Here is a 7,753-nt window from a genome sequence, read left to right on the forward strand (position 1 = left end):
CAGGCCTGTATAAGCACCAGGAGTCCCACCAAGAAGATGAGGATGAGGGCCCAGAAAAGGAGGTTTGGGGAGACAAGTGGTGGGGTGAACCACCTCCTGTCATCGCCCGAGGACTCCTGCTGACCCCACTGTGCCTCAACCATCCTTGACAAGGTTTGGTCAACTTTCCTCATCATCCAAAAACCTGTTCACCTGGTTCTCTTCGATGAGGCACAGGATCAAGATACTCGCCTCATACCCTGGGCTGGGGCTTCCTGCAGGCTTACCAGGCTTCACAATCAAGGTGTCATCTCTGTTGGGAGTATATTCTGGAAGTGAATAAAATGGAGAATGCATGTGAGTGTGTTTCACTCTTTTTAATATAACTTTTTAGACACACAGAAAAATAAAGGGAACAGTCTCATAAACATCCATCATCTAGATTTACCAATGTATATTCCATCCAATTAAAACAATATTTCATCAATGTATAAATTATTAACACTTGCCACACTTGATTCATCCCACGTATTCAATGAAATATTAAAGTCAAGTAGACATCATGATGTTTCACCCCATTTTAGTTCCATCTCTAAAAAGTGGGCACACTTTGCTACAAAATCCAAGGCCATTATCACAGAACAAAAGTGTAATTAATTAAACCAAATTCATACATCTGGGCACAGATGAGTTAATTTGAATGGACTTTCTTACGACAGCCATGGGGAGAATAGGTCATCACTGTTGGCAAGCCTATGGGATCTCTCTAAATTTGTAAATTCACACTGAAAAGTGTTCTTCCGTGCCTAGGAACACATCATCCCCTTCTCCTTTATCTATTTGCTTAATATTCATTTTCTAGGATTAACCTACAATGTAATTTCCTGCAGGAAGTCTTTTCTGATTTCCGCCTGCAAGTATGAGTTCGTTCACATCAAATAATTGATAAGTTTCAATTCTCTATTCTTGTTATTGCCAGCTATAACATAAACTCCAGGAGAGTAAGACACACAGCATCCAGTGGGAATGAGTGGAGGGGTGCAGGTCCCCCTACGTGTACCTCTATCCAGACAACCACTTAGAGGTGTGCTGTCTCATATGCAGCAGCAACAAGTCTCTTTTTGAATTAAAATTAACTTTAGTTAAATAAAGTAAAAATTCTAGTACCTCAGTAACATTAAAAATCAGTAACAATATAGACGAGTCACAATATCATCCTTCGAGCACTCAACAGTCACATGTGGCTATGCACTGGACAGCACAGATATAGAACATTCCACCACTGCAGAAAGTTCTAGAGCATTGGTGCTCATCTAGAGTGGGACTTGGCAAACTATAGCCTGTGGATCAGGAAACAGATCCACCCCCAAACCTGCAAGTCTGCTTCACACACAGCTGGAGGCCCTCACTGACCATCTGGCCCAGTGGCTTTCAGTGCAGAGATAAGGAAACTAATGTCCAGAGAGGGGCGGTGACTAGTTTGAGGTCACAGAGATGTCTAGGAGAAGGTGAGGGCCACCTATATTACACTGGTGTCTTTTTCTCTCTCTCAATGGTGGGGAAAGACTGGGGGACTGTGCCACCACCTGCCAGCCTGAGAAAGTTCAATGCTCTCTCAGCCCCAGGTATCCAGAGTCCCCAGAAATGCCTCACTTCCTTTCCCAATGACCAGGGAGCCTGACCATCCCCAAGGACACTCTTCCTGTCCAGGGTCAAGTTCTGCAGCTGGGTACCATTCTGGGTCAGCCACAGGAATCCTCATAGATGGCAACTCTGTCCAGTCTCTGTGCCAAGGTGGCAAGGTACACAGGGAGTCCACTCCAGTGTAGTTACTGTGGGGGACAGACCTGGAAGGGCACAAAGGATGAACAAGGGTGTCTGGAATTCTACCCTGATTTTAGATACCCTGCTTCTGGGTCCTGTCCAAAAGAACTTTCTGCAGTAATGTAAACATTTGTCTGCACTCCCAAATACACTCATTATTAGCCCCATGTTGGTATCGAGCACTTAAAATGTGGCTAGTGTGTGTGAGTGAGGAACTGAATTTCTCATGTAATTTAATTTCAAGTACGTAATATATAAGTAAATAACCACAGGGAGAACATTTTTGAAACTTTGGAGTAAGGACTTTTGAAAATGCATAAAAACAATGAGAACACTGGTAAAAATGGTCAAAATCAACTTTTCAGAAGCCTAGAAATTAATCAAAGGCTTGTAAGATTTTGAGGAGGGTTTAGTGAAGACACACGGTGGAATCTTGATAAAGGTAGCAAATTTTGCGGCACTATAACTTTCGCTATTCCCATCCTGCTCTCACAATATCCTCCATAACTTTGAAAACCATCAGTCTTAGAACCATGGTAGCTGAGACAACCATCAGCCAAGCAGCCATAATGGGTTTAGAGTTCTAAAAAGAACCATCCCCATCGAACTGTCACTAGCTGACCTGCCTGGCAGCTCCCTGAAAAAGCCCCATGTTAAGGGCTTGTCCTTACTTGACTCAGAGCTTGCCCAGGGTGGAATGTAGGTCCCCAGGTACTTGGTAAATACAATCAGCGCTAATTGTTTTCTATTGTAGTGGCCTGAGGGAGTGATTCCAGCTGAGGCAGGTAAGAGGCGAGCCAAAACCTTGGAGGAAAAATTGGAGGAATGAGATGTCCACGGGGGGCTTTGAAAGCTGCAGTGTATTTGCGGACATCTAGAAGACCACAAAGGCTCAGGGATGTGGCAGGCCCAGGACAGACTTCAGAACATCTTAATCTCTCACCTCTAGTTGAAGGGTTGTCTTAATATCTGAAAACTTGATTATATAATACACCATATTAATAGACTAAGGACCAATACCACGTATTTTCAACCATATATATAGAAAAGAATTTCACAAAATACAATGCCCTTCATGCCTAAAAAAGAAAACACTCAACAAATTAGGAATAGAAAAAAACTTTCTCAACTTATAAATAGCATCGATGAAAAACCCAAGGCTAACACCATGTTCAATGTGAAAGACTGAAAATTTCCCCCTAAGACAGGGACAAGACAAAGATGTCTTCCTTCATCTCATATGTTAATAACAGGTACTACAGGTTCTAATGAAGGCAATTAGGCAAGAAAAAGGAATAAAAGAAACCCAGATTGGAACGGAAGAGGTAAAACTATTAGTTTTGCAGAGGAGAAGACATTGTATATACAAAAACCTAAAAAATACAACCACCCCCACACACAATATGTGAATCGTATCCCAACGGTGTATAAAAAATTTAAATTGCCCCATGTGGTTAGTGGCTTCACTATTGGAGAGCACAGTTAGACTGCTGATATTTGTTGAAAGTCTCCAGAAGAGGAGGAGGAGGAGGATGCTGGAGGTTGGTGGCCTCAAATGTTAATGCTTTTCTCAACCACCGAAAACCTATGGATGGAGATGGTAGGATTAGCTGACAGGGATGTGGGGCAGAATGGGCACCATGTAAGTGACTTCCAGATCAAGGATGTGTCACGGGAGCTCAGAGCCATCAGCCATCAGCTCAACCAATGCTTCCAATCTCCTCAACCTACATCAAGTCGGTGACCAGGCAGGAGTGGAATATGTCTCACAGCTGGCTGCCTCTGTAGAGCTTGGTGACCTAGAACAAATGGGAGGGAGAGTGGCTGAGACGGATGTCTCCTGTGGACGCAGGGGGCCACTGGAGCCAGTGAAAGATCACAGACCTTGGGGCAAGGGAGACCTGACTTCAAATCCTGGCTCTGCCCCTAACACATTGTGTGACCTTAGGCAAAATACTCCCCTTTCTGAGCTTCAGTTTACCTACGTGAGAAATGGGGAAGGCAGCTAGGACATCACCTCTGGAAAGTGAGAGAACCCAGACAAGCAGGGAAAGTGAAGAATTGAAACAATAATGTAACAGATGTAAGTCAAGCAGAGGAATGAGGGTGCTCTCAGGGCAAGGAGAGACGGGAGAGGGGAGACCCCACCTGGTCCTGGGTGTCTCTCTGCAGGGCGGTGTACTCCGAGGATGTGAGCTCCGGGTTGCTGAGGTTCCAGCTGATGCTGCGGAAATGTAACTGGTGCTCTCTCTGCATGCATAAACTCCAGGGTGCAGAGCCTGGAGCCACTGAGAGGAATAGCAGACAGGTGGAGACTCTCAGCTCCCAGCACAGAGGCATGGTGGCCGACGGGGTCAGGGTGGTGGGTGCAGACAACGTCCACACTGGTGGCTGCCCCATCCTTCTCAGTCCTGGGGAGAGAGGGACGTGGCGAATCAAGAGAGAGGTCCTGAATCCTCTGGGGTTTGGGCCATAACAGGAAGGAGGAAATGGGAGGTGAGTGAGGAAACTGAGAGAGGGGTGGTCACAAAAGTGGTCATTAGGGGCAAGTGCTCAAGGGAGGGCCTTACCTGAGGGAGAGCAGTCTGACACTCAAGGAGAAGGAGCCCAGGCTTCTCTTCTTGAACAAGGATCCAGCTGGGGAGGAAGGAGGAGGAGGATGAGCAGGAGGGACAGGGGTTGGAGGAGGGGCTGGGTGGGATTTAACCCACCAGGAGCTGCTGGGACCAGGGTCTCACCAGGCTCTGCAGGACACTCTCAGTGGAGTTGAATGTGGCTGAGCTGTTGCTCCTGTCTGATGAATACCAGAAGGTGGAGATGGTGACATTGACTGTGAGGGTCTTCAGGTTGTGCCCCAAAGCTGCAAGACGAGAGGAAGAGCGATGGCCATCACTGAGAGCTGACCTGAGACCACACCAGAGTCCTGCATTCATTATCATCTGTCGTCTTCTCTCACAGTGGCACCACCACCCACCCGTGTGGTCACCCAAGTCAGAACCAGCATATCTGCTCAGATCCTCCTCACTCCCTGTAACACCCATTCACCTTGCACACTCGTCCTCAGATACACTCCATCCCTGTCCCAACTCAAATCTTAACTTCCTTCACCCAGACCAACACCCCAGCAGGCACAGTGGATGCTCTGTCTAAAGGATGTTCTACATGGACTACTACAAGAATCTTTCTGAAATGAATACCTCACTAGGGCCACCACTGCTCTAGTACCACCCATGGCTCCCTATGGCCTTCAGTGTTTAGTTCAACATTCTTGACCTGGCACTCAAGGCTCTACTCAATCTGGCTCCTGCTGATATTTCAGTCTCATTTTATCCATCTACTGCGACTTAAACTTCATGCTTCACGCAACCCAAATTCGTTTCAGTTCTCCCCATATGGCATGTTGTTTCTGGCTGGAGTCTTTGCTCATGGATTCCCCTCTGCCAGGAAAACTCTTCATCCTCTATTTGCCAGGGTCCATCCTACTCATTCTTAAAGACTCCATTCAGGTGAACCTTTCACTAGCAAGCTCTTCCCTTCCAAATTATGCCAGGTGCCACTCCCTGAATCCTCCCACATTGTGTTATAATGGTGTGTTAATTCACAAGACTAGGGGCTCTCTGAGGCCTGACCTTAGGACTGAATCATTGGTATAATATTTGTGATCAGCATGATTGTCCTAAAAGCAGAATTTCACACCCTGTCTTCCCAGCTCCTGGATCACAACTGGCTGGTAGGGGCTGGAGAGCTTCTCTTTCGAAGGAAAAGGCACCCCCAGATACCTGTGGTGGCTTCTGGTGGCACAGGTGTTGATCAAGTATGCAGGGATGTGGTGGCCGGCTAGGGAGCTGTGGAGAGGGCTGTCATCAGGGAGGGACAGAGTGGGAGGAGCTTCCAGGTTCACCCATGCTCCAGCAGTGGCTGTCCCAGGACCACCATTCACAGGTGAAGCATAAATGAGAGTGAGGGGATGGGTCCCTGTGTGAGTAGAGGGATGAGCAAGCCTGTGGATGAGAGAGTGAGATGGGTGAATAAGAGAGACTGAACACAGAGGAAAGAGAGATGGACGGACAGAAAACTGGACAGACGGATAGGATACCTGGAAAAGGAGGACCAAGGGCGGGGCTTCAGGAGAATAAAAGTGAAAACCATGTGGGGTCAGAATGTGGTGGAGAACATGTCTGTGTCTAAGGCTTTCTCACCCTGGGCTGGGACTCTCCACCAGAACCCAAGAGAGAGAGAAGGGATGAGTTAGGACACTTCCAGGTCCTTCCCTCACCAAGCACAGCGGGTGAAGGAGAACAAGTGCTCCCCAACCCCAAATGCGATGAGACCCAGGACATCAGGGCCAGGAATACTCACTGGTGGTAGTCGGGGCTGCGGCTCCATAGGTATAACCTGGGGAGAGAAGGCGAGAGGAGCTGAGCAAGGGTTGGGGTGAACATAAAGGATTAAGGGTGAGGGAGGATGTAGGGACGTTTGAGGGAAAAGCAGAGGGAAAAGCAGAAAGGAAGAGGGGAAGGGTGTTCAGGGAGGTGTCAACGAGGTGGAAGCTGGCTGAACCCAGCGGTCACACCGTGATGAGAAGACTGAACCCTGACCAGAAGGAGAGAGAGATGGATCAAAACTCACTTTAGAGCAACGGAGGCAACACAGAACTTTGACTGGCAGAGAGAGCATGGCTGTAGCCCAGCCCCTCATCACTGATGTAGAAGCTGTCCCGGTCCAGGGTGAGAAAAACAAGGTGGGTGACGCCCAGGTTCTCATGGCTCAGCTCCCAGTAGAGTCGCTCTCTGTCCAGCCCGGGACCTGCGGGGCTCAGAGTGGAAGGTGCAGACGGTGTCCACCCCGCTGGCTGCCCCACCCTTCTCAAGCCTGGTGGAGGAAGAACATGGGGCTGTGCAATACTGAGCAGGTGTCCTTCTGGGTGTGGAAAGTGGGAGAGTGGAAGGGAGGAAGCTGAGGGAGAGGCTGAATGGGCTGCTCTGATGTGTGGAGGGGCTCTCCTCGATGTCTCCCGTCTGAGACAACCCCCTCACAAGTAAGACCTGACTTCCTTTAGGATGCGGAAGGGGGCCTGTGAGTGGCCAAGTGGGGTGAACACACAGACCTGGGTGAGGGGACGCCTGCAGGTCTACACGGACAGCAGCGAGGAGAAAAGTCAGTGCCCTGCGCCATCTGACACATGCAGGCAAGAAAGTACCGTTACATTCTCTCGGTTCTACACTCCAAGGTCTTTTCTTTCTATTTCTTTCCTACTCCACAGCCATCACCGAGACCTAGGGAACAATCATCTCACTCGTAATCTTCTTCCCAACACCTCCTGCCTCATAAGTATTCAATCTTAACCCTCAGGTACATTTTAACCAAAGTGCTTAGACCAAACGCCAATCACATCAGCCATCTGTTCGCATCTCTCCAGAGTGTTCCCACTGGTCTTAGAACAGAGTCCCAAGTCACGCCTGACCTGATCCAGTCTGTCCCCCTCGCTGTTCTGGCTCACACCTCTCCCCCTGTGTTGACTCCGCTCATCCATCCCTCTTCTCAGTTCATGGACACAACAGGCTCTCTGCTTCAGGGATGTCCTCATGCGGGTCCCTCTGCCTGAAACGCTCTCTTGAACATACTCCCACACCCTCACTCCAGTCTACCCTTCAGACCAGCTAAATCCAGTCCCAACTCTAGCTCTCAAGCTAAATATCAGTCCTTCTCAAGAGGGCTTCCCTGCCCCCTCAGGTTGAGTCCCCTTGAGCCAAACTCCCACATCACTCTCATCATTAACTGTCTAAAATCCAAATTCCCAAATACAATATAAATTCCATGGAGGTGGGACAAGGTCTCTCTGGTTCTCCAGGAACCCATGCATGTGGTCCAGGGCCTGGTTTATGAGATGAGGAAACATCCTGGTTTTTCTAGGACTGCCCTGGTTTGAACACTAAACATCCTGTATCCT

General features: G+C 48.4%; 1 long non-coding RNA gene across 1 annotated transcript; it reads right to left on the bottom strand.

Moving 5' to 3' along the window:
* Positions 1 to 235: 235 nt before the first annotated feature.
* LOC131403821 (uncharacterized) lies at positions 236 to 4,058 on the bottom strand. Its single transcript, XR_009219549.1, has 3 exons — positions 3,952 to 4,058; positions 3,535 to 3,602; positions 236 to 308 (listed from the first exon to the last, which is right to left on the bottom strand). It is a non-coding gene; the product is annotated as an uncharacterized LOC131403821 (long non-coding RNA).
* Between the last annotated feature and the right edge of the window lie 3,695 nt (positions 4,059 to 7,753).

This window comes from Diceros bicornis, unplaced genomic scaffold, assembly GCF_020826845.1.
Source record: "Diceros bicornis minor isolate mBicDic1 unplaced genomic scaffold, mDicBic1.mat.cur scaffold_90_ctg1, whole genome shotgun sequence".
NCBI classification, from domain to species: Eukaryota; Metazoa; Chordata; class Mammalia; order Perissodactyla; family Rhinocerotidae; genus Diceros; species Diceros bicornis.